Here is a 20,355-nt window from a genome sequence, read left to right as displayed (position 1 = left end):
CCCCTTCACTCTACTTCTGGGTCTTTCCTACATTTTCTGTCATTTTCCTCTCATTTCAAGCTTCCCCCTTCACTCTCCTTCTGTATCTTTCCTCTATTTTTCACTCGCTTTTTACTCACATCTCAATCTCCCCCTTTCACTCTCCTGTGTCCTCTGTGTCTTTCCTCCACTCTTTCTTGCACTTTTTCTATTGTTTTCCCCACATTTCAAGCTCCCCCTTCACTCAGCTTCTGTGTCTTTCCTCAGTTTTTCACTTGTTTTTTACCCTCATCTCAATCTCCCCCTTTCACTCTCCTGTGTCCTTTGTGTCTTTCCTCCACTCTCTCTTGCACTTTTGCTGCCTCATTTGCACTTTTCTCTTTTTTTTTGCCTTTTTCCTTTTGCCTTTTTCAGCCCGTTTTTCCCCGCCGCTGCTGCCAACGCGGCCCCTCACCCCAGCATGACCAGTGCGACCGGCCCAATCCAACTCCCCTCCCCGTTCCTGCCTCCCAGCTGTCCAGCCCTTCCCGACCCCTACTTAATGGCGTGCGCGCCGCCGGAGCGATAAAGGCAAGCCTGTATGCGCCCATCCGCGACCCGACTGTGACCAGCGCCAGGAAACCTGGATCTCTGCACCGCCAATGCTACGACCCAGCGGCACTCCACGCTCTCAACCCAGGCCAAAACAAAAACTGCAAGCTAGCATCACCATCCGACACCCACGGACCCTTCAGCTGTCACCGCTACCAGCACAACCGAACCGAAGACCCTGCAATGCATCCTCCTCAATGTCCGTTCCCACCACGAACACCCCACCGAAATCTGGGACCTCCTCGACAGCACTACCCTAGACATAGCATTCTTTACCGAAACCTGGACCAACACCACCTCGGGACCGGACATCGCCATTGCCATTCCCCAAGGATACAAGATCTCCAGGAAGGACCGCCCCACCCGCCCGGGTGGAGAAATCACAATAGTCCACAAATCCACCCTCCGCCTGAGCAGACTCCCCGACAAGTCCACAGACCTGATGGAACAACTTCACTACAAGATACTGGCCAGGCCTACCTCCACCCTCTGAGGAACCCTCATCTACCGACCTCCTGTACCCTGCGGAATTTTCGCCAACTCCATCACGGATATCATCTCCCCACATGTCATTGAATTCACCAATTACACCCAACTGGGAGACCTCAACTTCCACCTCGACAACTAACTGGACCCCAGCACCACATCCCTCCTGAACAACCTCCACAACATTGGACTCCGCCAGATCGCGACCAAACCCACGCGCTCAGCAGGACACACCCTTAACCCCCTCTTCACCTTCAGCCCCACCACCGAACTCCCATGGACTGACCATCAATGTGTCCACTTCACCTTCAGAACATCCAGCATACACAGACACCAGCACCTGCTCCCATGAAGAAACTGGACCAGAATCACCGACGACCAGCTAACCTCATCACTCAGCAACTCCACCCCAATCATCATGGAAAACCGATGCAGACGACACCGCAGCCCAAACCCTGCACAGATGGATCCCCGACAGCACCAACACCATAGCCCCCCTCAAGAAAAACAACAACACCCACGGCAAGAAAGCTAGATGGTTCACCACCGAACTTCGAGAGTCCAAACGCACTTACCGCCACCTCGAAAAGGCCTGGAGAAACACCAAATCCACAGAAGCCCACAACAACTTCAGAGCCGCCACCAACGCCCACCACCAACTAATCAGAAAAACGAGGAAAAAAGCGATTGAAGACAGAATTTCCACTCATGCACACAACAACAAAGAACTCTTCAACATCATCAAGGAGTTCGCCCGACCCACCAGCGAGTCCACCGAGATCCCTCCCTCACATGACCTCTGCGACAAACTCAGCACCTTTTTCCACCACAAAATCAAGAGCATCTATGACAACTTCAACGAAGACAACCGACACACTGAACCCTCACCAACCACCCCTGAAACCCACAAGCCAGCTATCAACAACGGGACAACCCTCACCACCAAAGACACACTGAAGACAATGAAGTCAATCCACTCCGGGGCCACCACGGGCCCCTGCCCCCACCACATTTTCAACATCGCACCCATGCTCTGCCACACCATCCACCACTACCTGGCAACCGCCTCATTCCCTGATAACTGGAAACACACTGAGATCAACCCCCTCCTGAAGAAACCCTTGGCGGACCCCACCGACCTCAAACACTACAGACCCATCTCCCTGCTCACGTTCCTAGTGAAAGTCATTGAGAAAGCCATCAACAGCCAACTCACCACATTCATTGAAGAGTACAACATCCTCGACTCCTCCCAATTTGGCTTCAGAAAAACCCACAGTACGGAAACCGCCCTCCTTGCCGCAACAGACTGTACCTTAGTGGAAAAAGGAGAAACAGCAGCCCTCATCCTCCTCAACCTCTCAGCGGCGTTCGAAGCAGTCTCTCACCGCACCCTGAGACACAGGGATCCAAGACAAGGCCCTCGACTGGATCCGCTCCTTCTTCTCCAGCAGAACGTAGCGTGTCAGACTCCCACCTTTCCTCTCGGACCCTACACCTACCACCTGTGGAGTCCCCCAGAGGTCCTCCCTCAGCCCTACGTTCTTCAACGTCTACATGGCTACGCTAGTCCCCATTGTCAGAACCTATGGACTCAACATTGTGTCATATGCAGAGGACACCCAACTCATCCTCTCCCTATCCAACGAACCCAACACCGCCAGACACAACGTTCGAGAAGGCATGGAAGCCGTCGCCAAATGGATGACAAGCATTGGAAATGCAATAGGTCTCGGATTTATTTGAGTTAGAGCTAATGGCATTGTAAATGGCAATGTCTTTTAGCCATGTATTATGGAGTGTATGCATGTGGTGTGTAATGTGGTTTGGATTGGAATTGTTCAGCCTGCACACTCACAAACTGTTCACCCTGCACACTCACAAACTGTTCACCTTGCACACTCACAAACTGTTCACCCTGCACGCTCACACATTGTTCACCCTGCACGCTCACACACTGCTCACCCTACACGCTCACAGACTGCTCACCCTACACGCTCACAGACTGTAAACCCTGCACGCTCACACACTGCTCATCCTACACACACACACTTCACACTCTGCACTTTGCACTCGCACTCTGCACTCTGCACACTCACTCTGCACACTCACTCTGCACACTCACTCTGCACTCACTACTCTGCACTCACTACTCTGCACTCACTACTCACTACTCTGCACTCACTACTCTTCACTCACTACTCTGCACTCACTACTCACTACTCTGCACTCACTACTCACTACTCTGCACTCACTACTCACTAGTCTGCACTCACTGCACTCACTACTCTGCACTCACTACTCTGCACTCACTACTATGCACTCACTACTCACTACTCTGCACTCACTACTCTGCACTCACTACTCTGCACTCACTACTCTGCACTCACTACTCACTACTCTGCACTCACTACTCACTACTCTGCACTCACTACTATGCACTATGACATCATACATTCACAGACACTAGAACAAAGATGCCTCGAGGGACTGTGGCACATTGTGACATCACCAAACATTCTGGAAGATGCAGTCATGACAGGGATGGTGCATTATGACATTATACAAGCAAACATTCTGATGATCGTGGACAGGAAAAGGAACCACGCTTTCAATGTGACATCACATAATCGGAGGTTTGCGACTGACAAGGGTGATGCAGGATTATCAAAATGTCACAGACCATTATTTTCTCTTAGTAAAGAAACCAAAAAAGGCAGAGGTGCAGTTTGATATCATATAATATAATGCTAGCTGTGCAGAAACGCAGGCTAACAGGACTGAGTTAAATAACCAGAAGATGTATTTATGCCTTACTCTGAAAGATGAAGTATCGGAACATGCATTCACACAACCCTGCCCAGCCTCTTAAAGCTACAGTGCTGTTGAAACCAACAGCATTGTAACCTCCTGATGTTAGCGCCACTTACTAATTAATATTATACAACAACATATATATAATCAGCCTTCGTTTCCACATTGGCGCCCATGCATCAACCCCCCCCCCCCCTCCCCCTCGCTTGTTTTCGTAAACACAGTTAAAGTAAAGTAAAGTCCACATTTGTAAAGCGCACAATCACCCGTAAGGGTCTCTAGGCGCTGGGGGGCCGTCGGGAAGATTAAGTGAGCTATTGCCCAGAGTCACATGGTGCTGGGCTAACCTGCCGCCGGAGCCGGGGATCGAACCGTGGTCCCCAGATTCCAGCGTCAGTCGCCCTGGCCGCGGCGCCACACCTCTCCCACTCCCAGTTCTAACCAGGGGAGCTACTCCGCAGCTTCAGCTCTGCACCTGACCCTTCGGACTCCGCTAACCCCAGCTTTCTCCTCTCTGAACTGCAAAGGAGAAGCTGAGACATTTAAAAAAAAAAGCCGTCTCCGGCAATGAGGAGCAGAGAGTTGAAAAGCGGTGCTCTGCAGGACAGCACCTACTTCCGGTTTGGCCGGCAATGTTTCCGGGTCGCCGCAGGCAGTGCGGCGGCCCGCCCTGCACGGGGAAGGGAGGCAGCTTTCGAGGAGGACAGCACCTGGCCGCGAGCGCGTTCTCGTGCGCGTGACCTTAACAAATCGCCGCGCGCGGCCAGTGCTGTCCTCCTGGAAAGCTGACACGCTAACTATAGGTCTTTGGCGAGAGCGAGCTTCGCTCGCTTCTAGCCGAGACCTAAAAACAAAGGTCTTAAAAAAGTAAGAAGGTTTGAAAGAGAGAAAACCAAGCTCACCAGTTGGGAGTAATTACAAGGTATGTCTATTTTTGCACACATGGGGCACAGCTAACTGTTTAAAAATGCGTCACCTGAAATGATACTGTAGTACATGTATACTAACAGGCAACCAGATATATAGGGCTTTAATGAAGAAACACATAGCATGTTCTTTCCTCAGCTGCTCTTTCAGCATTCAGCCATAAAAAAACAAATCAGGGTCAAACATCCAATCACAACATAACCATGTGATATAAAGGGGACATTTTGTAGCTTTAAAGGCAAACAAAAGCAAATAAATTGGGAATACACGTGGAACTTAATAGACCCAATTAAGCCCGAGGCACTCGAGTGAAAACTCGGTGTTGCGGCTCTGAACGGCGACCTTTAACCTCCCTGAAAAGCACCTTGCTCGGGGAGAACGCGGCAGCAGTCAGTTAATCATTAAGCGACTGTACCAATGAGTGACTTGCACATGCCTCGTCAGTGCCTGGCTGGCAGCACCTGTGCGCAGCAGGGCGGGGCGCACGCGCAACCCTCCTATCAGGAAATTATGTCGGGTCTGCGAAATGGAGCGGCAAAGTTCAGCACTGCCTGCCTGACCCCCCCTGATCTGTCAAGTCTGCAGAAACCTTTGCACCTCAGATTAGTGTTGGGAAACGACGTTTACTGCTGGCGAGGGGGGTAGCTTGCAATTCAAGCACCTCTGTACAGAGTTAATGTCAGAATGGCATAAAAATGTTTAACGTGTGCAACAGGCGTGTCACTGGGACAAGACGGTGACTTTTCTTTCAATTAAAAATGAGAATATAAAAGTCACGTACTTAAGCATCTACCATTTCCAAGGCTAACTTTCCTTGTTCGATAAATCAAAACGAAAAAAAATCGGTGAACTAAGGTGGCTTCCACGTCACTCACTAGTGGATCCTGAAAGCAAACGTAGCAGGTGCCTGCCTCTGCAGAGTGAACGCCAAGCGCACCGCCATCAGCACATGCAGCTACATACAGGGGAGCCGCAGTAAAATGTCATTTCGCCTAGAGCCGCAAAAATCCGTGCAACGACGGCTGCCACTCAAGGATATAAAACCCTAAAGTTCATGTTTGCAAAACATGTTCGTCACGAAATTGGAATACTTTTGCAAGCCATTAGCGCTTTCGTGTACAGCCTAAACTGTATATCACGATGAGCCGCCACTCGAAGGGCTGCTAGCACGCCACCCTCCGCCTTTGGTAAGGTGTGCAAACAAGATTAGATATACTGTTTTATATCAGCAATGTCACATATAAAAAGTACATGGAAAAACAATCATGTAAATTGTGTCGAAAAAATGTCTATTTAATTACTCAAAAAATAAATAACCGTATGACTTTGAGAAGGCACCGCCTAAGAAAGTTTGCAGACGTCGTAGTTTCTACCAAGTTACAGATTGCTTTGTCCGGTTATCCATTAACAGTTTGCCTTGAAATGTGTGATAGCCGCCCTTACCAAATGCAAAGTGAAAAAAAAAAGTATACGTTTACAGAACGACGCATTAAAAATTAAGCAAGGTTAGCCATGTAACAACTGCCAAGTGAACTCTTCACAGGTCCACAATTACAACTTCAAGGGGTTGGGGGTTCTTTCATGAAGTAGCGTCCCATATATCAATATTATAGCCACATTGCTAAATAACTGATGTGCAGTGAAAGATACATTGTACCATGACCTCTTCTCTTTCTAGGTTCATCATCCCTTGTTTCCGGTTTAACTACCATCACCTTATGGAAGGGCCTAAAGCTGTGCAGCCAGGTGACCCCCATCTGTTAGCCAACAACACGTTGCACTCTGGGACTGGTAGTTTCACTTTTGGCTATTTTAAGTAGGGGCCTTCAATTACCAACAACATACAAAGTGATATTGGCTAAACCAAAGGTGGACGCACGAGACGGGATATTTTGCTGGGCTGCCCTCTAAAGGGGCTAATCACAAACATGCTGCCACATCTTTCTGGGTCTGTATCAGGCGCTCATGCATCAACTGGCTCTGAGTAATGGGAACAAATGGCCCTTGGAAGCCGACATGGGTCGTTACCTTATCCCTTCCTTCCCACAGGGGAAATGAAATCAAAACAGCACTACAAAAGGAAACCATCAAAAACCGGACATGATCAAAACAAACTCAAACGCAGGTTTACTCCGTGCATCGTAGAAAACGATATATAATATATATTTGGCATTAGTATTTTCATGGTTTACAAGCATTCACATAGCTAATAGGTAGAACCTTGAGAAACTGGTTTCATTGATATTTTATTTATTACAAATAGCCAGACAGGTGTACTTAGAAGAGGCTTCGAAATCATGTTTAGTTTTAATGTGCATAACAGTAAAATATGATTCTAATTGGTGTGAAGCAAATATACTAAGAGGGTTGAAACACTGTAACTTGAAAACAGTTTAAATACACAAAGATGGCTACAAAAAAATTATAAAGAATGGAAAGAAAAATCCATTCATAAAGTAAAAAAGGGAGTCAGTCAGCCGTGGGTCAGAACTGCACTTCATTTTAGACAGATGTGCCCGTCTGGAAAATGCAATCTATCATAGTGCAAAAATCAATGGCTAAAGTGGGATGTCGTACCTCCCGATGCTGTATGATGTGGTGGTTGGTGTGTTCAAGTGTCATTCACATTTTGTTTCTAAAGTATGAAAACGGCTGGCCCAGTGCCCATTTAAGTATGCACATAGTTTTTGATAAATGGGTATTTTTAAATTACCTAGTCACAAAAACACTATCTACTTTCAAACTTACACTGCCTTGTATCATCAACCAACTGTGCAAAAAAAACTAACAAATGCACACGATACAAGGGAGTGTGTACGTTTGAAAGTGGATTTATGATTTTTGTGGATAATGAACGCCTAGGGAAGGCTTTTTTGGTGACTTGGTTTCTTAACCATGTCCCCTTGGTTTGAGAGGGTGCTCTATTTTGTTATTAGTGTTTTTTAAATTATAGGAGGCAGGCTGAACAGTTAAAGCAGTCTCTGAGCTAGGCCTAAAAAGGACTGGTGCAGAATGGCACGTTTCATAGAATTACAAAATGGAGTGCAGCATGACTCAAAAGGAAATATATACCTGGCCTGGAAGAAAAGACACTACTCGACTGCAAGAGCTGCCTGAACTGTTGGATACACAACCTAAGGGGAGCACAGTGCCTGGTTTAAAAATATGCGCACTCTAGACATCCTGTCTGGCCTCTTCCAAGTACCACACGTCGTAGCCCTCTGGCCACACTGCCTGATCCAACATAATTACCCACTTTAAAGATGGCAACTGCCTGACCCAACAACAGCACCCAATGCTAATGCTTCCCTGGCATTCATGATCCATTCAATGTCAAACACACCACTCCAGTAGGGGACCAGATTTTCAGATTTTGTAAGTGTACTTGCAGCCAAGGTTTCCAACTATTTGTGCACGAAGTGCATCGTTGGTGGGAGCAGTGCAGGCTGAAATGCATGACCCAAGGATGGAGCAACAATGTTCGAGCTAAAATAGTTTCAGAAACCGTGTCCGTTCTCATATCACAAGCAGGACCTTCAAAAATGCGTTTTTCCACTTGCATGATGCACCTGCTTCCATCTAATTTCATATGCATATATTTAAATGAAAAGCCACTTCACTTAAAATGCTCAAGTTGCGTATTCAGCCAAGATGCTGCCATGTCTCAGTTTGTCTTCAATTTACTTGAACCTATACTCGACCCTTTTGTTTTTCTTTCTTTAACCAACATGGTCAAAAACTCTATCGTCCGCATTTGAGACGCACATTGTATAATCTGCCCGCTCTGTTCCTCCTGAAATGTCCATGCCTGGCCCTTCAAAGGGCTTCAATGGAACTCCGAGATCTCATTAAGTGAAAAACAAATCTCTCTTTAGAAAAAAATCACCTGTTTCCAGGTGTGCGTTTAACTCAAACGCGCCCACATCACCACCAATGAAACACAAAAGAAGAAATCAAACGCACCTTTTCCTTCAGTCTGCCATGCCATTACCTTCGCAGTCCCGGGAGCTCGAGGGAAGAGGTTTCAAGCCCCAGCAGCCGCCCGGAGTTGAAAAGCGGTGCTCTGCAGGACAGCACCTACTTCCGGTTTGGCCGGCAATGCTTCCGGGTCGCCGCAGGCAGCGCGGCGGCCCGCCCTGCACGGGGAAGGGAGGCAGCTTTCGAGGAGGACAGCACCTGGCCGCGAGCGCGTTCTCGTGCGCGTGACCTTAACAAATCGCCGCGCGCGGCCAGTGCTGTCCTCCTGGAAAGCTGACACGCTAGCTATAGGTCTTTGGCGAGAGCGAGCTTCGCTCGCTTCTAGCCGAGACCTAAAAAACAGCTGCCTACAACTAAACACCAACAAAACAGAAGTACTCATCATGGGCCCAAATCCAGATGCCTGGAACGACACCTGGTGGCCCCCTGCCCTCGGAAGCCCGCCCACCCCCACTGACCATGCACACAACCTGGGAATCATCCTGGACTCAGAGCTCAAAATGGACCGCCAGATCAACTCCGTCTCATCCTCCTGCTCCCACACCCTCCACCTCCTACGTAAGACCGTCAAATGGATCCCCCTCGAACACAGAAAGACCGTCACTCACGCCCTGGTCACCAGCAGGCTGGAGCACGGCAATGAACTCTATGCCGGAATAAACAAAAACCTCACCCACAAGCTACAAAACATCCAAAGCGCAGCGGCAAGACTGGTCCTCAACCTGCCAGGACACTGCCACATCTACAAGCACCTGCACACACTCCACTGGCTCCCCATCGAACCTAGAGTCACCTTCAAGATGCTAACCCATGCTCACAAGGCCCTCCACGACACCGGACCAGCATATCTGAACAGCCAACTCAAATTCCACGCACCACAAAGGGCCCGACGATCAGCCCAGCTCTCCTATGCCGTGGTCCCCCGCACCAGAAAGACCAGATTGGGAGGCTGCTCCTCCTCCTTCCGCATGGCCAGAGCCTGGAACGACCTTCCACCCCACTTCAGACAGATAACATCGCTCCCCATCTTCGCAAGAAACGTCAAAACCTGGCTCTTTGACAGACCCCCTCCTTGATAGACTGGAACCTGCAAACCTACCCCCACACCCCAGAGCGCCTTGAGACCCTTTTGGGTGAGTTGTTGCGCTTAACAAACACCTGATTTGCACGGGGTACCAGGCAGGGCTGCCCATTATCGGCCCTACTTTTCATCTTGGCTTTGGAGCCCCTCCTGCATAAACTGTGTAATATATCGGGTCATAAGGGGATTGTACTGGGGCCCAACTCACATATTGTCTCTGCATATGTAGATGGTTTAATTCTATATTTCAAGAACCTAGACTAGGAATATGAACCTATACCTTCCACCTTTGACACATTTCAGCAGCTTTGCGTGCTCTCGATAAATGAGAACAAGTCCTATGTCTATTTCTTTACTGACACGACACGACACGTAGTGGTCCTCTAGGCTTCGGGAAATGGACATTTCAAATAGCACCTACTACCTTCAAATACCTAGAAATCCACATATACAGGGAGACAACAGATCTTCTAGATGGCAACTTACGACTTGCTATAACTGCCCTCAAGTCCCAAATAAAGTTCTGGACTTCCCTGCCAGTATCGGTGGCGGGCAAGGTGGTAATCGCCAAAATGGTGATGCATCCTAGATTGTTATATTATTTCACTAATTTGTCCATTATGGTCCCGGCACTGCTATTTAAATTATTGTCCTCCCTATTGATTGATTTAATCTGGGGAAGGGGTCGGAGGTGCATTGGAATCGCGAAGCTACAATTAGACACTAAACAAGGAGGGCTGGGGGTCCCGGACCTGGAAGCTTACTGCTAGGCAAGCCAGTTACAATGGCAAGGGTATTGGGTGGTGGAACGTAACCTGCAGGAGATTGGTATGTCTCAACTGACATGGCAAAGGGGAGACCTACATACACACTTATTACCCAACAGCAAAATTCCCCGATGGCGCCTCATTTGTTGAGGGTCGCGTTGTTGTATTGAAGGAGTGCTTTAAGATATACCAAAACTATGGCTCCATACGCCCCCACTATTCCCCTTTTGGGAATCCCCTCACAGTCGGGCTCAGTTACAAAGAGAAGAATGTTGGCCTGGGGTGATTCGGGAGTGCAAACAGTGGGCATGGTTTTTCTGGACGGTGCCCTGATGCCTCACGATGTCCCCCCTGAATCGACATTCAGAGGAAGGGGCTGTTCATCTACAATTGATAATGAAACGCTTTTGAAGCAAGCTTGCTTAAAGCCGAAATTATGGCCACAATCTTTGGGGACCATAACCCAATACAAATAACGTTACGGATGTCTCCAGTTCCAACGCCAGAATGTGGTGCTGGAGGTCTATCACCACCCACAGATAATCGCAGACTGGTATGTCGAGGCATTAATAACGCAGACCGATTCAGTTCTATGGTTAGTGGAAAAATGAATCTTATTAACATCTGTTTAGAGGCCCTGTTGCACACCCAGTGGCTATCAGCACCTTTACCGAACTCAGTGGAGCCATTAAATCCTTGCTGTCTAAACCCATTTGTACAGTACTGCCGAACCTATATGGTTCAATCAGGAGTGCTCAATTGCCAACAGGAAGCTCCGCAAGGCCCTATCTCATAGCCCTAGGTGTAATGATTTGGTCAAGTCCTTAAGGTTGACATATAAGAAGGCTATTACTAATAGGAAGGAACAGTTCTTAGATGAGTACTGGGATGCTCTCATTAATGCCTCCAGCTTAAATAATGGGAGTATATTTTGGACTACCATTAAAGAGTTAAGATCAATGGGACAACCGTTCACTCCCATCAGATGCAACATAATGAGCACTACCTGGCAAAGTTACTTTTCCACTATTTACCAAAGAGCCTGCTTTTTAATCCGACCCTTTTATTAACAGGGTGCCACCTGGAGTCTCATTATCAATAAACGAGTGTGAGCAATAAAACTCCAGGCTCTGATGGGATGCCCATCGATCTTATGTAACATGCATTTACAATGCAACAGTCTCGCCTTTTCAAAAGTTAGAGCTATTGGCATTGTAAATGACAATTTTTTTATTTATGTGTTGGTTCTGAAAACAGATAAATAAATGGCATTGTCATTTATAATGCCAATAGCTTAATCTCTTGTAAATGCGCGAACTATTGCATTTCCAATGAGCGAGCAACACACACACACACACACAGAGCGAGCAACACACATACACACAGAGCGAGTAAAACACACACACACACAGAGCGAGCAACACAAACACAGAGCGAGCGCACATCGTAGGCAGCTACTGCCTTTGTACTTTTCCTCAGTTTTAACAGGGACAGCTAAGAAGAAGACAGTCTAAATTAAGCAAAAAAAATGAAATTATTTATTTATTTATTTATTTTATTTATTTTTGACATTTCTAAAGCGCAACAAATACCCGTAGGCGTCTCGGCGCTAAAAATGCACTTACTTGTGAAGAGGAGAGCTAAAACAAATAATGGGGAGTCATTGGTCAAACAGCCAAGTTTTTAGAAGTTTACGGAAATGAAGAAGGGAAGGACTTAGCCTGATATTTTGGGGAAGAGTATTCCACAGTTTCGGGGCAGCTACTAAAAAGCGGCGATCGCCCCAGGATACTGTTTTGGCGCGTGGAATGACTAGCTGATTAAGGGTGGCTGATCGTAGCAGTCTACTTGGTTTATGGCGTTGGAGTTGCTCTTTCAAGAAATGTGGTCCTTGATTTTTAAGTGCCTTATACACTATACATAAGGACTTAAAATGTATTCTATTCCGGATTGTAAGCCAATGATACTCCTTTATGGTTTTTGATATGGGCTCATATTTCATTTTTCCAGATAGCAGGCGAGCTGCCGCATTCTGAATGGATTGTAGTTTCCTTATGACTCTGGATTGTGCGTTAAGGAATAAACCGTTGCAGTAGTCCAGAGTTGACAGAACTAAGGAGCTAACCAAGGTTTTGGTGGCTGTCTCCGGGAGGAAAGGGCAAATCTTCCTAATCATCTTCAGTTTGTGATAGGCTGTAGATGCTGTTTTTTTTAGCATGGTCCATGAAATTTAATCCTTCATCGAAAATAATTCCCAGGTTCCTGACCTTGGCTGTCGGGCTCGGGGGAGTGCCAAAAGTTTCTGGCCACCAGCATGATGGCCAGGTTGGGAGAAGAGGTCCAAAAATGACCACCTCTGTTTTTTCTGAGTTCAACCTCAAACAGTTGGGGGCCATCCATTCTCCTATGTCTAGCAGTCCCTTTTTGAATTTATTTGCCACTTGAACTCCATCGCCTTTAATGGCTAGCACCAACTGAGTGTCGTCAGCATAGGAGGTTAGGCTCATCCCGTGTGCTTTGATGACATTAGCAAGGTCCGACACATAGATGTTAAAAAGTGTCGGACTAAGGGATGAGCCTTGAGGAACTCCACATGGTGACGAAAGTGGCGCTGATTGAAAAGGTCCTAAAGTGACCGCCTGCGTTCTTCTAGCTAGAAAGGAGGCCAGCAGATCTCTGGCGGAATGACAGACGCCGAGCCTTTCGACACGGTCGACCAGAATGGTGTGGTCGACCGTGTCGAAGGCTGCGGATAAATCCAGCATTACCAGGATCGCTGTCCGCCCTTGATCCCTGATTGCCCTGATATCGTCAGCAGCCTTAATCAAGGCTGTTTCGGTCCCATGGTACTTCCGAAAACCGAATTGCGTGTCATCCAAGAGGTGATGTTTTTCAATGTGTTCCGATAACTGGGAATTCATAGCCTTTTCAATTACTTTGGCTATGAACGGGAGATTTGCAATAGGCCTGTAATTTTTCAGTTCATTTTTATCAAGGGAAGGTTTTTTTAATAAAGGTTTTAATAGAGTATTTTTTAGTGGGTCTGGATATGTACCTGAGAGCAAAATAGCATTGCAGACTTGTGTAAGTACTGGAATAATGGACTCCATTACAGGGGGGAAAGGACAAGGGTCCAGAGCCGATCCAGTTTTAATTGTTGACACAATTGTTCTTATGTGGTCACTTGTTACTGCTTGAAAGCCAGGAAACATATTTGCCGGAGGTGGCGTGGGGGAATTGACTCTCCTTGGAGGTGATTTGGCAGAGAAGGTTTGATAAATATCATCAACCTTAGTGAAGAAAAAAGTAGCTAGAGAGTCACATAGTGCTTGTGACGGAGGAGGAATAAGATCTGGAGTGTTACCTGACAAACAGAACAGATGAAATAAGTTGAACAGATTTCGTAAAGATGAACGGACTAAGCAGCCAAGTTCACAAAACCCGCTTGAGATAATTAGTTTAACGTTACTTCGACAGTATTCCCTTTACCAACTGTTGTTTTGGAAGTGCAAGCAAGGCTCTATGTACCTTTTTCCAGGTCATCTGCTGAGCTACTAAACCATGCTAAATATACAAATTTTAGTCATAGGGTAGTTCACCTAAACGCATGTTTGCATTATCATACATGATCACCAAACTGCTGTTAAGATGTTCACACCTGTTACTGCACGAGCCCCTCTGAGGAGGTAGCCCTTTGGTTTCTCTAGGTCCAGGACTGGCTGCCTTGGTATCGAACTGAGCCCAGGCAGGGGTCAGCTACACAAGAGCCAACCTCCTTGACCATGTGCTCCATCAGTGGAGCGAAATGAAATATCCACACACACACATGCAAGAACAGGCAGTAAAGCAGTTTACACTTAAAATAAAATCAAACAGAAAAAAAATGACGTGGGTTTATGCCGGGCACGTTCCCGGGGAGTGTAACACGGATTACTTTCATTCTTTACAACTTCCCCCAAGGGCGCTATATAAAACCACTCAACAGACTACAAATATAATTCTCATTCCTGCTCGTAAGAAGCTCCTCGCAGCCCAGGTATAAAGCACTAGCAAACGCCCCGGATAATTAATCACTTCCCTCCTAACTCCCTAAACAAATGGAAAAAATATCCACTAACAAAACAGTGCAGGAACGTTAAAGAAATCTGTGCGCCTGTCCAGGAAGCGCGGCACGTTCCAGTACTCCCTTACACATGCGGTCCAATCTTATCTACAATTAAAGGCTGTACGTTGCCTACAACACACTGCACGGAGGTTGACAGACAATTATCACGTTTCTCCACAAAATAATCCCTTCAGCGAGCTCGTTTCCCCACAAATCCCCCGAAGGCCCGTTCACTCAGCCACCAGCTCTTACCTTCCTTCTTGGCCTTCAGTGCCATGTTGGGGGTGAAAGAGAGACGCACGGGGTCTACCAGCTAATATCACAGGGACTCGCTCAAAGAACTCTCGCGAGATCACTAATCCAATCGCAAACGTTGCAACACAACTAACATTCCTGACGTAATTTTTTGTTGAGGCTTGACACACACGCTGGTGAACATTTCAAAAGCGGATATCCAGAGACCTATCCAGCCGAGCCTTGTCATTAATATGAATAAAAGACAACTAAAATATTGCCAAGTTGCTATGTTGGGTTTCACTTCCGACATTTTATTGATTATTCACAGAAAAAGTCAAACCGTTTTTCTACGATATACAAGGAGGAGAATATAACATATTTGGGGAGTGCGGAATGTTCTGTGTTACGTGTCTAGCCTTAACATCTCATGTACTAGCCAAGCGATGGAATAAACATATCAAGTAAAATAAAAAAACAAGCGTAAACACGAAGGAACAAAGCCCAGATTGGGGGGTGTATTTTTTGATTGACTGAAGACTTCACAGAAAGAAAGAACCAAAAAAACACGCCCCCCCCAATCCGAAAAAGACGGGGCTTAAACTGACAGACAAACCTCTTCAGCCAATGGAGAAGAGGGGCGGGTTTAAGCCCCACTACTAGAAAACATAACATCTCGCCAGCGAGACTGCGCAAGCGCAGCCTACGCTAGCCGAGACCTAAAAATGGCATCAATGTTGTGCATTGGCATGCTGAAGGCACCATCTATGCATGTTTCATACTCCATACTCCGGAGGTGTGAGCTGGGAGCTTTGCTAGCGCTGCATTAATAATTTCGCTGCTCATACATATTTGAGCTTCTAACTATGAGGGGACTTAATTGCTTTTATCTTCTACCTCTTTGCGCCGTATTTTAAAGCTGATTGCACTGTTGCTGCCCTCGGGGATCCACTGGTCGGGGCAAGGGAGGGAGTGTGTTCGCCATCTTGGGGGACGAACGACGAGGTCGCAGACTAGTATTTGCTGACTCGCCTGCCTGGCCACATCCGGGGCCTAAGGCAAGTCCGTCTGCACCCGTCCGCGCCGGGCCGTCGCCAGGACCCCTGCCCTTTTCACTGCTGCTCGCATTGTGTATGTGCGTGATGAGCTATTGGCGTGGGAAGTTAAGTCTCCCTCTCCTGTCTGGGCTCCAAGCGAAGATGCTTTTCACTGTAAGTACTGTGCCTGCCATTTTCCATCTAAGGATTCCTATTCCCATCTAGGAGATGGTATTGATCTAAAGTTTTTGAGTCTGAACTGTAGATCTCTTGCCAAACATCACGGTGAGGTTTTCGATCTTCTAACAGAGGAGGCTGCGGATGTTCTATTCCTGACCGAGACATGGCTTACGCCCGACTCGTGGCTGAATCCTGGTTGGCCCTTCCTTCGGGATATATGTTATATAGTATTTGCAGAGAGGCCGGCAGAGGGGGGGCATTGCAATCATTGCAAAGGAAGTCTACAATTGTTCCCTGAGTAAAGAGAACATCGCTGGCTGTGAAAGCGCTCTGTTTAAAATCACACTGAACTAAAATTTCACTATGACCGGCCTCCTCATCTACCGCCTGCCAGGTCAATCTTGTCCCTTTAGAGAAGATCTGCTCAACAAAGTTGCGCAATATGGATGTAGGACGGCAAATTTCCCTATTCTCGGGGACCTCAACCTCCATCTTGATAATTGCGGGACGGCTGAGAACGCCAGCTTTTTGGCGGATCTAGAGGCCTATCAGATGATCCAACAGGTTCAAACAGGTACTTATGTGCCTGGTCACCTGCTAGAGCCTATCTTTTCCATCTTAAGCCCTTTTACAATTCTACCGCCCGTTCCGCAGGCATGGACAGACCATTTTTTTGGTCCCTTTTAACATGCGACTTCAGGTAAAAGGCGACTTGATCTGCCCAGCTCCTGTTCTAAAGCGCCTTTGGCACAAGCTCGACTCTGGCTGTCTCTCGACATGGCTGTTGAGCCATAGGCCCCAGTTTCCGCCAGATATGGACACAGCAAATTCCTGCTTTAATGAGTGGGTAACCTCAGGCCTGGATAGTTGTATTCCGGCGAGGCTGGGAGGGAAATTTCGTGGGCGATCGAACCCTTGGTTTAGTGACTCATTAGTCACGGCCAAATAGGGCTGCAAGCAGTTGGAACGTGCCTGGAGGCGCTCCTGTGACCAGGTGGCAAAAAGGAAATATCGTGCCGCAATTAATCGGTATCATAAGCTCGAACCAAGTTTGTGGCCGATAAAATTCTGGCCAGTACTAACACTGCTGAAATGATCTTCGCTGTGCTGAAGAGCATGAAGAGCGGAGGCACCACGGGGACTTCTTCGATCTACTCCGATCAGCAGTGTACTGAGTTGGCCCTGTACTTTGTGAATAAAGTCGATAAGATTTATCAGGGTTTACCCACCCCTATTTCGCCCCAGGTGGTGGGGGACCCGGGGACTTTGGGTTTCATGGGGGTTGACACCATGTGATCTTTTCCTCCGCTGTCTCAGCAGGAGTTTGAGGCTCTCTGCTCAAAGATCAAATCAGGTTCACCAGCGGATCCACTGACACCTGCTCACTTTCGTCAGTTCCATTCTCTTCTTTTTCCGCTGAACCTCAACCTGGTTAATCTCTCTTTGACCTCAGCGTCTGTTCCAAGGGCCTGGAAACATGCTAAGGTTATTTCTCTGCTCAAAAAACCCTTGTTGGACCTTGCAGAGTCAGCTAACTATCGCCCAATCTCCCAACTGCCATTCTTGGCAAAGGTGGCAGAATCGCATGTGAAATCCATTTTATCCAAGTTTGGGGAGCAGAATGCCATCTTTGACCCATCCCAACATGGCTTCCGTGCCCGCCATAGCACTGAGTCTGCATTATTGGTAGTCACGGAGGCCATTCGGGCAACCTGGATGTCGGAGACTCAGCGGCCTTGGTCCTTTTGGACCTAAGTGCCGCTTTCGACACGGTCTCCCATGCGATACTCTTAAACCGCCTGCAGGAAATTGTCATCAGGGACATGGCTCTGGAGTGGCTACGGTCTTTTCTGGAGGGAAGGTCCTTCCAAGTTCACGTCCCTCCTTTCCATTCTCAAGAGCTCGCCTTGCGCCAGGGTGTACTGCAAGGTTCAGTGTTAAGCCCCCTATTGTTTAACATCTACGTCCAGCCACTGGCTGTGTGGGCGAAGGGAAGGGGTTTGTCACTGGTATCATAAGCTGATGATACTCAGCTAGTGATCGCTTTTTCCAAGAAAAGCTGTACCAACTTGATCAAGTTTAAGGAGGACCTCTCTGTGATGAACTGCTTACAGCTTAACGCCAGCAAGTCCGAGATCTTGCTGTTTGGGAAAGATCAGGGGCTGTGGTCCGAGATTTATTGGCCGAACCGCCTGAAACCTGCCCCCTCGCCCAAGGAGACAGTGAAAATGTAAATGTAAATGTAAATGTAGTTGAGCTTATATAGCGCACAGCTACCCGCAGTGGGTTTCCCGGCGCTTGCTTAGGGAACCCTTCCTGATATTCCCCTGTGAGATAGCAGGGTATCCACAAGGTGAAAGTCAGGCATCCCGCCGCGAGGGGCCGTTGTGGAGATTAAGCAAGCTGTTGCCCAGAGTCGCAGAGTGTGAACCCGTGAGTCGAGGAGGCACCGGGGCGAGAATTATCAAGTCCGTGGAATTTTTAGCCCAAGACCCGCCGGGGCGGGGAATTGAACCCTGGTCCAGGACCGATCTCAGATTCCGGGTCTGCCGCCTCTAACCCCTGAGCCACACTTCTCCACCTAGGCATTTGGTTTGACAATGGCCTAACATTTGACGCCAAATCCAAAGCAGTGGCTGGGTCTTGTTTTGGGCTTCTGAGGGGCCTGAAACCGTTGTTGGGCTTTTTCCCTCCTAAAGTTCGCCAAATCATCCCTCAGTCACCAATTTTATCTAGACTGTATTACGGGAACTGCCTATACTTGGGCGCGAACAAGGCTAGCGCCAAGCTTCTTCAAAGGGCACAGAATGCAGCTGCTCACATGCTGATGGGCCTTCCGCACACTTGCTCGGTTTCCCATGTACTTCAGAAACTTCACTGGTTACCAGTAGAAAAGTGCATTCAAGGCAAGGCACTTTGTTTGGCGCATACGATCTTGTCACCTAAGGCACCGGCGGAACTGACGGGGCTACTAGAGTTCTTTGCGCCACGACGCAAGATCTGCCGCCTTAGCTCTGGTGTGCACCCCGCGTGTCTGGAAAGCCAGAGCGGGTGGCCGTTCCTTTCGCAGCCTGGCCGCGCAACTCTGGAACTCACTCCCTGTGTTCATCAGAGTGATCCGGAATCATTTTGCATTCCGTAAGGCCATAAAGACCTGGCTCTTTCCGGCTTTAAGCTTTTCGTATCTGGTTCTTGTCCGGGAGTCTGTGGTCTGCGCTGGGACACCCCGTCGCTGGCTCTTTCCGGCTTTAAGCTTTTCGTATCTGGTTCTTGTCCGGGAGTCTGTGGTCTGCGCTGGGACGCCCCGTCGCTGGGGCAGCCATGCGCACTATAAATCTTATAAATAAATAAAATAAATAAATAAATGTTTGAAATTCTGATGAGATATGATATTATTCTATTCTGACTCGTGTTGCAGGCGAACCCTAGTACGAGTCTACACTAACTGTTTATTGCTCATTTTAAACTAATAAAGAGATTCAATTGAAGGACTCTGAGACTCTGAAAATGCATCTCTGCCACGGAGGAGACCTCTCTGGTTGTTTACTCGGAAGCAGGAGCAAATCTTGCAACAATACCTGAACTCCCGACAGTCATCTTCAAAAGTCTGAGTATAAAACAAGCTTGCAAAAACTATTTTCTTTACAGGTGCTTGTTGTTGTCCTAGATATTCATGTATGCATGCGTATCTGCGGTGGCTGTCCTTAAGTGGCATTTTGTTAACTATTCAAAAGTGTACTCAAAGCGAGCTCTGGCTGATGCTTGCGCACCACTGAGCCATCGTTGAATAAACAGGTTTTGTTTAAGTAAGGCACATTCAAATATTCTCCCTGTAGATGTGCGTTCATCAGTGGTAGGAGCGATCTTTGATGAGATTTGTTAAAGCAAGTGCTATTTGAAGATGCAAGTAGTGCATGCGTGCACTAGCGGCACGTTAGAATGTCAGCGTGCGTGTGTGCACAGTCAGCTCTTTTTGGAAGCACATACTTATGACTGTGGCGCACCCTTGCTTGCCCGCGCAAGGCGGATGCCGCCACAAGCATGAGTATGTGCTTCCAAAAAGAGCAGAGCAACGGCTAAAGGTCCTCCTATGCAGCACATGCGCAATGCGTATGCAAGACCTAAAAATGGCATCCAGTATGGTACCCTATACATGGGTGCTTGTGTTTATCAGTT

General features: G+C 47.7%; 1 protein-coding gene and 1 non-coding gene across 2 annotated transcripts in view; both read right to left on the bottom strand.

Moving 5' to 3' along the window:
• LOC144805618 (uncharacterized) overlaps positions 1-20,355 on the bottom strand; it is a 99,685-nt gene that overhangs the window by 77,239 nt on the left and 2,091 nt on the right.
• LOC144805626 (small Cajal body-specific RNA 16) lies at positions 14,229-14,407 on the bottom strand. Its single transcript, XR_013605558.1, has one exon.

The sequence above is a fragment of the Lissotriton helveticus genome (assembly GCF_964261635.1).
Source record: "Lissotriton helveticus chromosome 1_1 unlocalized genomic scaffold, aLisHel1.1 SUPER_1_unloc_16, whole genome shotgun sequence".
Lineage (NCBI taxonomy): Eukaryota > Metazoa > Chordata > Amphibia > Caudata > Salamandridae > Lissotriton > Lissotriton helveticus.
Note: the sequence above shows the minus strand (reverse complement) of the source record. Positions and strands in the feature narration are given on the sequence as shown.